Source organism: Sciurus carolinensis, chromosome 5 (genome assembly GCF_902686445.1).
Source record: "Sciurus carolinensis chromosome 5, mSciCar1.2, whole genome shotgun sequence".
In the NCBI taxonomy this organism is placed as follows: Eukaryota; Metazoa; Chordata; class Mammalia; order Rodentia; family Sciuridae; genus Sciurus; species Sciurus carolinensis.
This window is the reverse complement of record NC_062217.1, coordinates 19,206,005-19,223,529: the sequence shown is the minus strand read 5'-3', so window position 1 is coordinate 19,223,529 and position 17,525 is coordinate 19,206,005. Positions and strand designations below refer to the sequence as shown.

General features: G+C 37.0%; 1 pseudogene; it reads right to left on the bottom strand.

Annotated features, from left to right (window-relative positions):
- Nucleotides 1–6,057: 6,057 nt before the first annotated feature.
- Nucleotides 6,058–8,871, bottom strand: LOC124985526 (TBC1 domain family member 1-like; annotated as a pseudogene).
- Between the last annotated feature and the right edge of the window lie 8,654 nt (nucleotides 8,872–17,525).

The following is a 17,525-nucleotide window of genomic DNA, read 5'->3' as shown; positions in this document are numbered from 1 at the left end:
TTTTATATAATTCTGTCAAATATTTCTCTGCTTGTTCTATAATTCTGTCACCTTATAGGCAGGAAAATATTTTCTTAAGACATCTGATACTCAAGTGCCTCTTCTTCATTAACTGCCTGTAACACCTATCCTCAGCATAACCTATCCCTTCCTAATTCACATGTAATGATTGATAACTGATTCAAAAGGCATATAATGTCCTTGAAAAACAAAATGATGCTGGTTTTGAAAGATAATAAATGGATAGGCAGAGATATAGTTCTTCTTTGGGGATTTTCTAACACAGCTTTTTTATTGATTTCGTAGATGAGTAATTAAGTTGATCATGTAGATGTTACACCATTTTTTTTATTAGTGTATTATAATTATGCATGGTATTTGGGTTTGTGCCACTCAAATTTTTTAGCAGAAAATAGGATCACAATTAAAGTAAGATTAGTTCATAATCTGAAGTTTACATCATTTTTTTCTATAAGAATTCAAACACTTTCAATCTTCTCTGAAATATCACTTATGATTTTGTGTGGAAGTAATAAATTCAGCACAATGAAAGAGCATTCTTCATTAGGAGTCTCTATTTTCATCTTGATTCCTCTCCACGTGATAAGATGTCTTGATAAAGTGGCTGACGAGACTCAGCTGTCCTTCTCTAGACCGTAATGATAACAAAAAGTATTCTTGATTTTCATTTAACGAATATTTATTAAACGTCAGGAAATAACCTGCTGTTGCGATGTTTTCAACTTGGATTAATTTTATGTATCCAAATTACCTTTGACTTAACACTCATATTTATTTAGTAACATTCTGTGGTCACCTGCATTATGCCACACACTGTAGCACTATTTTGGAATAGTGAACAGTCCAAATCCTACCCCCCAAATATATGTACAATTTTGGAAAACAAAAGCAACTTTTTTGTTTGCATTTGATTTTTGTGGTAGCTGCTGCCTAACTACATGCTTTTGAATGACAAGCATTGCTTAAAATACCTATTCTTTAACTCAATGGCTCATTGCCCTTGAACCAAACATATTGAACTCAATTCTCTGCTCACTTGAGATAAGCTGCTCTCTCAGGGGTAATCCCCAGCCACCTTTCATACAAAACCTTGGAAAAGAAACTCAGCTGGCTCTGCAGACCTTTTAGATACAAACATCAGATGTGCAAATTGAAGTCCACGAAGGAACAAATGATTTGCAGAAATATGGATATAGGATTCTTTTTGACCATCTAATAAAAACATCTATCATTCATTTCATGTCTAATATAAGCCAAGCATGGTTGGTCAATTTATATTTATTGTTTCTGATTTTCATCATCTTGCCGCAAAATGGTGATAATTATCTTAGAGATGTTAAGTGACTTTTCCTGAGGAAAGGACTTGCAGTCTTGAAAGTAGGATCACCTGAAAGTAGGATCACATTTGGTATTTGTCATTGATCCACAACTCGCTGCCTCTGTGCGCACGGTGTGTGTCCACGAGAAGACATCACTGAATGAAATCAGGAAGAGTGTAGTCATTTATTTGAATATTTTACTACTTATTGGAAAGAATTCACGTTTTTAAAATGACTTCGGATATGACATGATCTTTCCATTTTAAGCTGTTTTGGCATTTTGCAAACATTTAAGCAGTGCTTAAACAATTTCTAAGTGAAATCTAATGATGTTATAATTGCTGGATGAATGGAGCAAAGTGTTTCAGAAGAACAGAATATTTGTCATTTCCACACTGTCTTTGAAGGAGTAGATTGATTTAGACAAAAACGTTACATGGGTAAAAGATCTTTTTTAACGTTGACTTCTAATCTTTACCGTACTCCTTTCTAGCTCTATTATATTGTGTCTTTCTGAATACAAAGAAATATGTACTTTGTACTAGTGGGCATTCAGTCCACAATTTTCAGAAAATTGTGGCTTGTGACTGATAAGTATCTTAAAACAGGCATATTGCTGTTTATGTCAAGAGAACTGTTATTCAATATAAGTGGTTTGGATGCAATTGAGTTTCTGTATCTGAATGTTGTACATTTGTGAACATAATTATCTCAGAGTACTTTGCTACAGGTCTTCCTCCCCTGCTGTGTGTTCAGTCCATCTTGTTTGTTTGCTTATGTTTAACTGACACTCATGACCTATACCTTAGATGATTGAAATTTTGAATGGAGATTAAATATGAATACACGCAATGAAGGGCATCTATATTATCTTGGATTCCTAGTTTAATATAAAATAGGTACGGTGAGATAAGTATTATATTATTATCTTAATAGAAATCTATGTGAAAAATATTACTCTTCACTAAAACTCCCAGTCCTGTATTTTTAATTGGCACTATTCAATTTTATGTAACCAATCTGTTTTTTGAAAGAACTTGTCAGGTATTTCGCATTTTAAATTTTCATGGTAGTGGAACATAAATAAAATAAGATATCATAGTTGCAGCATGGAATTATTAAATAAAGCAATTTGAGAATCTCTGGAAAAGTTTTTGATGAATGCATTATGAACTCTTCCAAGTGGACATCCTTGAGATGACCTTTTTTTTTTTTTGCCTAAATTACAAATAGGAATGAGAGGAACTTAAAGTCAAATGATAAAAAGCATTTTGATAATTTTTTTAATCTTGATATTTTTAAATGTCACTTCATGTATTTTAGTAAAGTATTAATAAATTAATGCATATTTAGCCTTGATTCTAGTAATGGACAAATTTCAAATGAATAATTTAAATCAATGATACTCAAATACTATAAGAAATCTAGTATATAAGAAATATGGCTTCTCAAAAGAAAATTGTATCTTTTACTTATCTTAATTGTAAAAGTAGACAAGATCACTGCTTCAAGAAACATGGGAAGACATTTCAAATCACTCACAATTATTTCTTGTGAATTCTATACAATAAATAAATATATAGTGAATGATCCTTGACATCTTTGGAAAGGAACTAATGGAACCGCATACAGGTCAATGGTGGGTGAACCCAAGCTACCTTTGGTTTAAGGCACCAAAAGTGAAAAAATAAACAAATAAATAAATAAAAATAGAATTCTGCTATTTATTTTGGACTTTGGAAATGAGCATAGAACACCTATCTCAACATCAATGCACATAAAATTTCTAGCCATAGAGGGCTATTTTTATATATCCATGGAAACCTATCTTTCTCTCTTTTCTTTTTTTCTTTTTTCTTTGGCTCCTACGTGTATGTTGCTAAGCAGTTTACATTGCTATACTGGATAATTATATCAAACTGTTAAATCTCCTGCAGATTCTCATTTATTATGTCAAAATTCTGTCCGCTTACCCAAAGAAGGCTATCCAAAGAATTAAAATTATTTTTGAAGTCAATTTTTGTCTTCTGGATAGTGGCATTTTACCAAAATGTACTATACAGCACTTACTATAGAAAGATAAGAATGTTACACATTACTGTGTATGTATGGAAAAACCAACCCATGTTTGTTGAAGCAAGTGAATATAATGTGTTACACAATGAGCCAATGAATTTTTATTAAGCTTGATTTTCCATCTGGCCTGCACAATATCAATGACATAAAACAGCATAATCCACAAAGAGAACGAGACTGCTTTTCCAAAATGCTTTTTCCAGAATCAGTCAATAGAGAATCACGTGTCTGCAACAACAATCACTTTCTAAAACCTTTTCCAGCTCTTCATTGTTTTTCAGGGTGAAAAATCACCTGGCAACATGAGGGAGCAGGGGGTCACCTAGAGAAAGCAGTTAGAAGTGGCCCTTGAAGCAACCGAGAAGGTATGGCACTCCACTCTCAGGGAAGAGAAAGTGAATCTCCTTATTTTCTTTGTAGTGGTCATTATCTTATCTAGAAATCTTGTAAGAGTGAATATGATATCTGGGTTCAGAATTTTCAGTTTATTTTCTTCCTAAATAAGATGAAAACTCTAACCAGTAAAAATCCTTTTTGAAGAGAGTTTCCACTAAACTGAATTCTTCTTTTGTTGAGAGTAAGCTAAACTGATGTAATTTAGTTTTGAATATCCTAATTTTCCTTGTTTGCATAGGGTTTACACATGACATATATCTGATTTGATCAAAGAAATGCAATGGTTTTATTCTTATGCAAGGTTCTAAATATACACATAGTGAAGAAGAGAAGTGCATTAGAAATCTAGGGACAGAATTCAGTGCTAAATAGTAATTGAAAAAGATGTGTTGCTTGGAAACTGCAAAGAACACTGCTTGGTTTCAAGCGAAGGGTAATACAAATCATGCATTAAAATAGTAGAACCTTTTTAAAATTTCAACAATGCAATTGATGATAGTTTTAATAAGCTCTGACACATAACATAGAATAGTGCATTTCAATCATGCAGATGGTTCACAAAGATAACTTACAAACACTGATAGGTTTATATTGAGGTTTCATTATTTACCCTATGAAGTTTCAGGTTATAGGTGCTTAAACTGGACTCACCTTAAGGGCAATGAAATATTCCTTCTAAGAATAATCACTGTTTCCACAAAAATGCTGCACTTAATCAGCAGTGTCATGCACCATTGAGTTTTTGTGCATGGGACTTGCTGTTTAATAGCTGTTTGGTGACAGTTGCAATTGGATGCAGTTATTAAACAATGTGAGATGATAATTTGTTACTTGGCGGGGGAGTGAGTTCTTTCACTCCTACCCAATTTCACAATGTGATGACCCTGAAAGTTAATGAAAATAAAGAGATCTGCACATGGAGAACAAAACTCACAATGAAGTGGCAATAAGTATTCACCTTTTGTTTGGGTACTTGAGGGATGAAATTCAAATGCTTAGACAAGTCCCCTGAATGGTGAGGTAATAATTTTTTCTCTCCTGAAGATTCACTATATCCAAGTCTTCTCCTGTTTCTGTAAGTTATTCCAAATAGGAAATAACTGATCTCCACAAGAAGCAGTTTCTGAGGTCTTGCAATTTTGGAAATCTATTCTTCTTTGGACCTGAAATCCAATCTGTTCATTTCTTAACACACTATAACTTTTCACAAGGACCTGATCTTTGTGTTAGTCATCAGAAGTTGGTTTCTAGCTCATTTTGAAAATATTACTTTATATCAATTATAATTGCTTTAATTAAGAAGGAAACATTTATGGAGTCCTATCATATGCTACCCTACTTATTTTATCTTCAATTTTAAAGATTCATAATATACTGATATATTGGGCATCAATAAACCTAATTTCATTATAATAAGCTGTCAATCATTAAAAATGCAAATATGACCAGAAATCAGAGTAGTTTTTTAATGAATTTTCATAATAAAAGATATTGGTACTTTTTTTTGCCTCTTCTTTTTTTTTATAAATTTTTGAGAAAATAATTTTGTTAGTTTTTGATGGACTTTTATTTTTATTTACATATTTAAATACAGTGCTGAGAATGAAACCCAGTGCCTCACACATGCTAGGCAAGAGCTCCATCACTGAACCAGAACCCCAGCCCTCCCATCTCAATTAAGGAATCAAGTTAGAAACATGTATAAGATGAGGAAAGTTTTAACAGACTGAAATCAGAAATACTTAAATAAAGTTGATAATTAATATTCAAATGTTATAGCAATTTAACCTCTAAGAATTTTAATCTTCAAAGAACTATTCAAAACTTTTTGACATATAAATATATATGTCATATATATGTATATATATGTCATATACATATATATAGTACACTAAAAATAATTTTAAATGACATTTTCTCTTTGGTTGGGTCACATGTTCTTTAGATCAGAAAATTTTTTTTTTTTTTTTAAGGTAAAGGTGCATTTATTCATGTCCATGCCATCTAAAAGCTACTGAGTACAGTAATCAAGCTGGAGAAGGGACAAATCACAACCTAAAACAGCAAAAAAAACTGGGACATGGGCCCTCTGAATTGCATGTCTGAGCTGGAAAGAAAACCTCCCTGAGAAGTTTGCTTCACGCTTTGTTTTCTCCCGCCAGCATCTTCTGTCTCTCCTAGTTAAGGCCTGGACAGTGTTGAGATGGTGTACCATTTCTCCAGAACCGTCAGTCCCCCTGAGGGCTCAGGCTGGGGGTGCAGTTTGGTTCCCTAGTGTCTGGCTCCGCAGGGCCTCCACCATCTGAAGCAGGGCGGACCTCTCCAGTTCCAGAGCCAACATGGCCTGCTTCAGCTTGCTCTCGGGGCTCAGGAGCTTCTCCACTGTGGCTTCCAGGCTTTGGATCCTACCATTTGCCACCTGCAATTGCTCAAGGAGGTCAAGGTTCTGTTTGTGTAAGCTGCTGTTGGTTTTCTCTAATTTATCCCTTCTTTGGTTGTCACTGAGAGGAGAGGAATCAATAAGTTCTTCTTGAAGCACATGGTACTCAACTTCATAAGCCTGTAACTGTTGAGCGATGTCCACCTCAACTACCTGACTGATGGTCTTCTCCATTTGTACCAAGTCCAAGTTAGGAAGTGTGTTTTTGATAAAGTCCACTATGGTTTTTTAAGTTTTCATGCTGCAGATTCAAGGGCTGATGGCTTCCCACAAGACTTAGAGCTACTTTAAATATGACCTCTGACCCCTGAAGAAAGATCGTATCCCAGACCCTGGCTAGGAAGTCCTGCGGCAACTGTGAGGCGAACACAGTGAGGAACCCAGGTGCAGCACAGAGGCTGGGGCCGATCTCGTGCTCCTCTAGGTGATCTAAGAGGTCTCTGTGGTAGTTGTGGAGAAGCCGACAGAGCTGGTACATCTGGATCTGTACAATTACCATGTCCGGTTGATATTGCTTCTGCGTCCCATTTCAAACATCAAAAACTTGAGCATTTTAAATGCCTCTTCTTCACTCAGATGAAGCAGCAAAATGCCTGTCACAAAGCTGAGACCTTGGCAGTATCCTACTTCCTGGTCTAGAAGTGAGTAGGCTTTCTCTTGTTGTAAAGAGACAGCTGCCCTGCTCGGAGCTGAGCAGAGAAGTACGGATGCGTTGGAAAGGTTCGCCCAAGGTCAATAAGAATGGCGGGCTGCTGAGAGGTTGGCTGCTTTAGGAGCTCTTTGTAGGGCACATCCTTTGGCTGCTGTTTACTGGGAAACGGGTGTTTAAGGTGGAATTGCTCTGCTAGAAATTTCCAGATTTCACCCCGGTGATGAGGAGGCACAGCTTGCCCAACTGCCGAGTGCATTTTTTTCCATCTCAAACTTAATTTTTGATCTTCCAGGAGTGCTAAGCATCTTTTCCCATACCGCAGTTACTTCTTTAAGACAAGGAGGGATTTCTTCATAATCACGCTTCAGGCGCTTTTTTGGCAAGTCATTCTCAGAGGCTTGTAACTTCTGATCTTCCTTCTCCTTCCTGAGGAGCAGTACCTGTTGCAGAAGAGCCTTTTTCCGCAGCTCACGAAGCTCCCTCGAGGTCCTCTTCGTTTCCTCTGGTACAGGGCCAACGGGTCCATCTTCACACACTGGTTCTAAAGGAGGCGGTGGGGGGAGCTCTACCACCTTTGAATAATGCTCAAGTCTTCCGGGGAGTCGCACGCCTCCTGTGGAGTGGCCACGCTCAGGAATATCTGCTGCCCCCATGAGTGCCGCCGGGTCTTCACCCGGGTCCCACCGGAGTCGCCGAGGTGGTTTACTTTGGCTTCAAAGTCCTTTCGTTGGTGGGGCGTCTCTGTGCTCACTGAGTGAGACCTCGAAAGTTTTCTCTGAGAGACCCCTGGAGAGACCTGAGTGGGCTCTGGAAGTTCTGGGCACCCGACCAGGAAATGACTCAGGGTGTTCGCTCGCCTCCGGAAGGTCTGCTGGGGGAGAGCGAACCAGGCCCTTCTGTGAAATGGCCCTTCAAGTCACTGGACAGGTCATCTGAAGAGCCAAGGAGCTTGAAGGAACTCTCAGAGATGGGCCAGGCCTCCTTGTCACCCATAGATGGCTCTTTGCTGATGTTACTTAATGTGCTAGACACAGAGCTGTCCAGATCCACGCTGCTAGAATGTTCCTGCAGGCCTTCTACTTTATTACCCCGGGACAAAATACTTTCAAAAGACTCTGTTCAAGATCTCTTTGCTTTGTTTTTCAGCATATCTAGCCTAAATGGCGTGGCACTGGCTGGCAATTCACTTCCAATATTCTCTGCTGCAATCTGAAGGCTGCTTTTATCGCCCCAACAGTGGTTGTGTTCTTTCTGTTTCTCTTCATATAAACATCTCAGAAAAGAGATCATCCATTCATTCTCTCGCTGCTCATTCCTTGGTCTCAATTTCTGAACCTCCTCAAAATTAGTTGCCCGTTCCTGATTAGTTAATATTGTCTTGGAGTTCTAGTTTGGTTTTGGAAGAATTCGTTCCCTCTATCCTCTCACAGAACTTGTGCAGGGCCTGCAAAGGGGCAGCCCTCACACAGCTGGGCTGGAGCTTTGGCTGTCTGCTGCATCGCAGCCACTGTGAAAGCCTGTTTCAGGGTCATCATGATTTCATCAACCAGAGCTTCATCTGTGCACTGGAACACATAACAGACGAAATGGAAGCCACCACCTCCGGAAGACTCCCGGCAGATAAACCCAAAATGGTCCACATGTCTAATGTCCTGAGAGCAAAAGGATATCTCCTTAAAATTTTTCTCCAGTGCTATTTTTTTGGTGTCAGGACTGATGAGGTAAACTTCAGACTGGCCAATCGTGAAGAGCATAGTTCGATTTTCCTGAGTATCTGTTGACTGCACAATATTGTGTTCACTAATTAGGTGGTTCTCAATGTTGTTTTCCTCAAAAGAGCTGAAGAAACTGCTGCTTGGGAGGCTGGAGTCCTGAAACTCCTTCCTGAAGGCCAGCGAGCACAGGCTGAGCGGGAAGAAGGACCTCCTCCTTTGGTACTGAGCACCACTAGGACAAAGATTCTGCATTAATTAGCTTTATATATTAGCAATTCGCAGTATAGTCATTGCTCCATAAACATTTTCGAAAGTTCATTAATCAACCCTTAAGATATAATGGAAAATTAATTTAAAAATTTGTATCCTTTCAGAAAAATGCATTTAATAAATTCATCATGAAATTATATTCAATAAAGGTGTAAAGCATCTTCAATGTATGAATATGGAAATGAAATTCATTTTCTTGAGATCACATCATTAAAAAAGTTCAAGATGATTGGGAACAAACAGATGTGAGTAGTAGGATCATGAGATTAAGGAAATTATTCTTTAAAATGGGCCCACTGTGCTGACTCCAACATGTTTTCTCTTTCAAAAATCAATTTACCTGCAGCTCTGCTTGGCTAAAGTGGACAAGATATTTTATATTCCTCAGTAAGCTAATTTTTATCTGCAGGAGAAACATAGGTCCAAAATAATTTCCAATAAGAGGAACACAAGTTACCAGGAAGGGGAAGACTTTTTGTGACCCTTATCCAGACCAGATCCCAGAATTCAGGGAGATAAAGAAGATTCCCCCAACCATAAATTCTGAAAGAACAGGTTCCAATTAGAACCAGTCAACTGGGCCAAAGTGATCTAAAGTGGTCACAGCAGCAGGGACTTGAAGTCTGATGTCATCCTGTTGTCAGTCAAAAGCTAAGAGGTAATCCGAGGCAGGACTCTCAGGAAACTTCCCTGGGACCCCAATAAAACTGGAGGCAGGAAAGGCATGCCCTCCCTTTCCTTTCTAAGAGGTCTCACCCTCTCTCTCTTGAGAGTGTCCCCTTTACTCCTTTCCCATCTCCTGTAATGAACTCATGCCTATTACTCAGTGACATGTCTGGACTCTTTCCGACCTAATCACAAGAATCAGGCTTTGAAGGGGGGCCTTCATCCTGGCTTGATTTCCTGGAAGCCCCCGGCCGTGTAACAAAGGCATTAAAATCATTAAGAATGTAGTGGCACATGTGATGCAGACAAGGACAGCACACACCTAGGCCTCAGAGGAGGAAGCACAATAGGAACTAATTCAGCAACTTCTGCAAAGAAGCAGCACTTGGGAACCCACAGAGTCATGGCATAGCACAGCACTTTCTGGGAACTACAAGTCATTGAGTATTCTTGGAGCATAAATGTGAATATATATTGCCAGAGGATGAAAGTAGAGAGAAGAAAAAGATAAGGCTGAACTAATTAGTCAAAGAGAGTCCACAAGGACCTGCCAGGCCATCCAAGGCAATTTAGAAATTACTCTGTAATGATGAAGAAACCAAAGCTCCCAGTATTTATAGGACTCCTTCAAGGTCACAGAGCCGGTTAGTTGGGGGAGTGGATAGAATCTTGCTGTAGCTTGGTTCTTAATGAGTATTTGTTTCTTCAGAATATGTTGTAATCAGTAATTAACATTGAATCCTGAAATCCCAGTGAGGTACAGCTCAGCTTGCTTAGTTTTCCAGGATGAGGTTGATTAACAGAACTGATCTGCCAAGGCCACAAGGAAGACTTTGTGATTTAAGGGTTAACTTTCGGTACATTTCACTCCTATCCATTTTTCTCTCATTCCTCCTATTTGTAAGTTATGTCTTTACATGTTTTAGGAGACCCCACTATTACACCTAAGTCTGATTTAAAAATTTTATGTCATTTTCAAACCTAGAATTACCTGTCAGTGTTGTTATCCGTGAGAATCTACTAACAATGAAATAAATACCCAATAAACATGTTTAAAAAATAAAATAAAACACAGAAACAATTCAGAAAGAGACTATATATTTCCAAAGAACCATGTATAGCCTGACAGAGAAAAAAAAAATGTGATAGAATTGCCTTACAATTAAATAATAGTGAAGAATAAAGTGAACAATAAATTCTTGAAGTAGAAAATAGTTTTCAGTGATGTTACATTTCCCAGGTGGAATGCCTACGTACACATACTGATAAAAATTGATCAGTATTTCAAAAGGAAATATTTCTCGAAAAATACTTTTAGCAATCTATGCAAAAATACACTAATCATAAGTGGATGTTGCCTAAATGAAGTTATACTAATGCTCACTGGAAGAGGATAATGCTCAGAGATTTGCAGTATTCAGGTGTTGTTGTATCATCAGGATGATCAACTTGCCTCTGGGAGCTTTTGAAATTGTTTTCATTTCTCTGTCCTGGGAACATCAGGAGAGCTGAGGCACACTGAGATAATAGTAATGGGATTCTTCCCCTCCAAGGATAAGAATTGGCTTTTGAAATTGTCTTCCTCTTTAGTGATAAACCATTGATGTTTTGATCAAAATAATATGAACAATAAATAATCCACAGCATAAATCTCCTGTTTTAAATTAAATTACCACCTTCTTATATTATTCAACTAAATGTTTTACTACTAGTGAGGGATGCTCATAAACTTTGAGTTGATCTTTAAAGGAAACAACAACTTAGCTGATTTTTAGGCAAGGTTCCTCTTACCAATTAATTTAATGTTTTCATAACATCAGAAAGGATTGTTAAGAATTGAGTTTTTTATTCCCTTCATATTTCTTCATAGAGGATAAACATGTTTATAACATCATTATATCATCAGAGGTATAATTATTTTAGATATTGTATTTATTTCTACTTTAATCATTCATTTATTTTAAAATGCTTAATCATGTTATATGGTTTAAATGCACTTACGTTAGCACAGTAGTGAATGTTTGTAATTTATAAACAGGTAGTTTTCTTATATGGGCAGTAGAATTGCTTTTGTTGTTGTTAACTTCTAAGTGTAGTCAAAATTTGAAGCCCTCTACTCTGTAAAGCTCTAATTCTAGAAATTAACTTTCAATATTACAAAATGTTTAGGTCTGTTTGATCTCTTCCCTAATAACTTTTAATGACAAATGCTAATAATTTCTTAATTCACTATGGAATTAAGGGCCACCTTTCCTTTCCTCATTGCCCTCTGCACTAGATTTGACACTGTTTACGATTTTACTTTTTTAAGAAAGCACTCTTGAAACTTGTTGGCATGAAACTCTTTGTGTTTTGTTTTTTTGTTTTTTTTTTCCTCCTTTTTCTCAGCAGTTACTACTTGTCCTCTTGAGCATTGGTTTGCAACCTGTAAGCAATGTTTCTGAGAATTACATTCTCAGGTGTTCTCCTCTATGTTCATTCCCTAGGCAACCACAACCACAACCACATTCATTATTTCACCAACTGCGTTATAGAAATTCTCCACTTGACTCACTGGTCATTGCCACATTCTCTCAAGCCCTACCTCCCAAATGCAGCTTGAAATTTCCTTTTCTCAAATGTGTTCTGTTCTGTGACTCACTACCTGAGAAAATGAAACCATCATTCACTGGGTACCCAAGCCACCAAGGTGTACCTTACTCTGGATTCTTTCTTCCCTCAGTCTGTCTCCCTCCCCATGTCAAATCACTATATAATTCAAATATTAATCACTCTTTTAAAACCTATAATTCTCTCCATCATAACGCTTTGTGTTCTGTTCCTATAACATTTTTCATGCATATTATTACAACAGCCTCTTAAGTAACCGACCTATCCCGTCTTTCCCCATATGATACCTTGTCACACTATTAGAATTATCTTTCAGTGAGAAATCATTCTTCTACTTAAAAATACTACCTTTGGCCCTTCTTTGGTTAAATTACAAAAACATGACCTTATCAGCACAATCATGTTTTTTTATAATCAGTCTTAAGTCCACATTTTTAACCAAGTTCTATCAATTCTGTTTAATAGACTAAAATTAATCTCTGCATCAATTATGTATGAATCCTTAAGATATAAGTATAGTAACTAAAAAAATAGAATTCAAAAGGTATTAATTTAACCATTGGATTGAAATGGGATTTGGGGGGTGGGGCGGAGATTGCACTCAGTGGCATTCAACCACAGAGCCACATCCCCTGCCCTATTTTGTATTTTATTTAGAGACAGGGTCTCACTGAGTTGCTTAGCACCTCAATTTAGCTGAGGCTGGCTTTGAACTTGTTAATCTCCTGCCTTAGCCTTCTGAGCCACTGGGATTATAGGTATACTCCACCGTGCCTGGAAATTAGGACATTTCTGAATATAAGAAACATGTTTACAAATTTAGGCAATGTCTAATAATTTATCTTATCAAGTTAAACACCTACACATTATCAATTTTTGTTTTTTAATTTTAGAATTGAGCAGCAGAAGTTGGATTTTCTTAAAACGTCTCATCTACCATCACTGCATCCCAAGGCTACATATCCCCTATTTGGGGAGAGAGATTTTCTTTCATCATACACTCTAACCCTAAAATGTGCCATTATATATATATATATATACATATGCCATGCATTCTACTATTCTGATGAGAGAATCAAAAAATATAACTATTTCCAATGCTATGTTCAATATTATTCTTGCAAAGAAGGGAAGAAAAATCTTCAAATATGTTAGCTCTTTTCTCTCCAGTATTTCTGACCCAACTGATATAAACCCAAGATATAGTTCAATAATAATACCAAATACAAGCTACTGACACAGATTTTTTTAAAACACAAATTGTACCAGTTTCTATATACTCATGATGTTTTGTAAGCTATTTGGGAACTGGTAAAAATAGAATAATACATCTAAAGTGCTCTAATTCTCATGGGGCTTTAAATGTACTTTCTATTTTTGATGCAATTCACTGTCATTTTGAACAAGTTCACAACCAGATTATAGAAATGCTTTTTCATTATGGTGTTCTAATCACTGAGGTAAACCTCAGTTTTTACAGGAAACTGTAAAATAGTAATACTGTTTTAAACTGTAAAAACTGTATTTTACAGGAAACACCCAAATTTAAATTCTCTAAGCTCATTTGGTACCTTATACAATATCGATTTTTAAACACACACTCTTTGTTTCAATAGGATTTGGTTTCTGTGTATGGTGTGTTTGATGAACTGATCACTTTAAGCAATTCCAGAGATGCTACTATGCTGTATTATTTTCTTCCTCTTCCATTTCAAGCCAATCAGCCTTTTATTTTTGTAAACTTTCATTTTATGTCAACCAAGTAGTAATTTCTAAAACAACACATCTGACAAGAAAAAAGTCAAAGAAACAGCATTTTTCTGTTTTCTGGAAATAAAGTGTTAATTAAGTTTTAGGTATGCTGGACTTCATTCTTCCCAACAATGACAGTCATGGATTTACTTGAGATTCACTTGGTTCCTCCCATGCATTTGCAGCCAGGTTTTGTAGAAAACTAAGCTGTGAAGCAATGCTTTTCTGCAGTTTGGGATTTCAGCTCAGGAGCACAAGTTAACCCCCAGGTTTTCAGCATGATTACATTTATCTATATTTAAAGTACAAAGGAATCAACATGCTGGAAAGTAATTGCTCTGTTGCCATAGGGAAAGAGATTAGGAAAACTGTGAGTTTAAGGGAGAAACTGCCTGGGTAGTAATCCCTTTTATTATCTACTCTAAGCCATAAAAGATTCTATCCCAAGCCTAATAAATAATTATGTCATGAACTGTAGGGTCAGAGGACTTCAGCAAGATTGCTAAGAAGTCCAACTCTCAGAAACTTCCTCTATTGCTAAGGTCATATTATCTCTTTTAAAAGTAACTGTTTGACAGCACTGAATGCAGTCAGATGCTAATGTGCACAGCAGGGGAGAACAATTACCACAACCATTCATTTGCTAGGTGATCTCTAAGGCCTATCCTAACTTTAAAATTCTATGTCTGTGTCTAAATTAGAGAGTCATTTTCATTTGAATTGACAAAGCTAATCATATGTTTTAATTAAGATATTTTCTTTTCATTAAATGAATGTGTGTCAGAACAGAGAATTATGTTAATGGAGAGCCCAACATCTGTCTGCAAAGCCAGGGTCATGGAGCCAGCAGAACTTAGACAAATGACCAAGATCTCATGAAACAAGTTTATTGGCAGAGCTTGGGCTAAGGTCTCTGTCAGCTGGGCAGGAGAAATGTACAGAAAAGGCCAGAGGAGAAAGAGAGTTATGGGAGATAACATGGCGTAAGCACACAAAGCGAACAGTTGGTGAAAAAGCAGACAAAGCAGGCTCTGGAGGATGCGAATCTAATTCTATTTTTCAGTTGAACCACTCAGTTCCCAACACCCCACCCTCTGGCCACTCATCAATTCTGCTTCCAAGACAAACTCTCTTAAACTTTATTTCAGGACTATAGATGTAATTTGGAACATCCATGGACATGGAACGTCCATGCCAGCAATCTTTGAAAATCATATCCAGAAACAATCCTAGATACTATGAATAAATCATGAGCACATAATAAAAGCTAGGTTTGAAGTTGGGGTGAATGTTGGAGCCCCTGGAACGTACTAGGTAGTGCTAATGGTTTCTCGACCTTCACATCTTCTGTGCTGCCATTCTCTACGCTGGCTCCTTGACCTACTCTGCAGTACTGATATGGAGTCCCATAGTCAGACCATCAAAGAAAATAACCAACTTCAAAATACTGAATTATTTGACTCTACCTTTCTGTAATATATAGGAAGGAAATGCCTTTGTCTCTCATTACCAACCTCTTAAAGCCTCAATAATTATTTCTGACCAAGAACTTTCCCTCTAAGATCTCTGCAGTTGGCCTGTTTCCTTCACAGTGGTCCAATGTTGCTTTACACCTTTCTTAAATCATTTTCTTCTACAGTTCAACTATTTAATGAAGTTCTATCCTTTATATGTGTATGACTTTTTCTCAGCAACCCCCTTCTCCACTACCTTCTTTAGGAAATGACCATAAGTCATAGTATAGTTTAGGAAATGACCATAAGTCATAGTATAGTTCTGAGGGGGGTGAGGGCTGTGTCCATCATATTCAATTGTGTAGGACCAAGCAGTGCACCCAATAAATAATTGTTGAACGAAAGTGAGGGCAAGGAAGGAGGACTACCCCCTGTTCTGAAGGGAGCAAATATGAGATGTTTGCATTATTAAAACCAAGAAGCAAAGGAAAGTAGACACAAGGGGAAAAATATAAATCTTACTTTAAAAATATGAAATATTTGGCATCCCAGCAATGTTTAAGGTTGATAAACATATCACTCCTAATATATGTGTAGGTATTTCTTCCTCTAAGTGTTATGTTTTATGATGAAAAAAAACTATGATTTTTATACTTGCTACAATACATACCAGTGTACTCACCTAAATCTTAACTACAGTAATACCCAGGTCAATTTAGTTAATTAATATTACATGTATGCCCCCTTTTATTAGCATGTAGAAATCATCCTTTATAAATTTAATAAAAGCAGGCACTTAGAGTGCTCTCTTTGTGTCACATACTATTAAAATACTGTATCAGACATCAAAGCACTTTAGTATAATGGCAACTCCTATCCTGAGAACAGCACTATGAAGTAGTTGCTGTCATGAGGGTTGTCCTATGTCTGATGACAAGAAGGCACTGCAGGGTAAGTCAATTGTCCTGGGTCACCGAGCTGGTAGATCTTGGGCCTGGGATCTGAATACAGCAGTCATTCTCTGCAGGCCACCCTGTGATTCATTGTCAAGTCCTGCTTGGTTACCTCCATACGAAAATAATGCTTCAAAATCTATATTGACTAGCTTATACACAAAATAACAAGCAGGAGAAAAATTTACAGAGAAATTATGTACATACAGCATTTGGAAAATGAGAAGGATGAAAAAAATAAGAGAAAGGATTCAACTGGTAAATTCAAGGTACATAGGAAGGCCTACTAAAAGTTAATACTGGGATGAAGAGGAAAGGGAAAACAAATGTTTTTTACTTTAAATTGCTCTTGCTGGTATGGCACAGTGGCACATACCTTGTAATCCCAGTGGCTTGGGAAGTTAAGACAGGATTGCAAGTTCAAGGCCAGCCTCAGCAACTTATCGAGACCCTAAGCAATTTAGTGAGAACCGTCAAAAAAAGAAAAGAAAAAAAAATAAGAAAATTGCTCTGGCTGGCAAGCAATACAAATGTTCATTAAATGTTCATTCTATGGACATGATGCTACTGAGAAAACAACTTTAATTATTGGGTTATTTCAATTCCCCTGTGAAGGGAACTTGAAGTAATAAGAATTGAATACCAGGGGAGGCTGTGGAAGGGCTTCAAAAGAAAATTTAAAAGTAGAACTAGAGGGACACTGATGGACAAGACATGGAGAATAAGAAAGCATGAGGCGTGAATATGAGTCTCCAGCTTCTGTGATGGAAGGCAAGACAGATGTCAGACTCGGCGTCACAAAGACAGGAGTGGATCCAGATCACACTGCATTGATGATAAGGTCAATGGCAGGTACTTTTTTTTTTTTTTTTATTGTAAACAAATGGGATACATGTTGTTTCTCTGTTTGTACATGGCGTAAAGGCATACCATTTGTGTAATCATAAATTTACATAGGGTAATGTTGTTTGATTCATTCTGTTATTTTTTTCCCCTTCCCCCCCAACCCTCCCACCCCTCTTTTTCCTCGATACAGTCCTTACTTCCTCCATTCTTGCCCCAATGGCGGGTATTTTTAATTTAAAGTACCTTTGTATAACTACATCTTCTTTTCTGGGACAACATTATTTACTATTTATCTATCACTGCCACTAGTTTCTCTCTTGAATCTGAAATTCAACACATACAAGACTTCATGAGC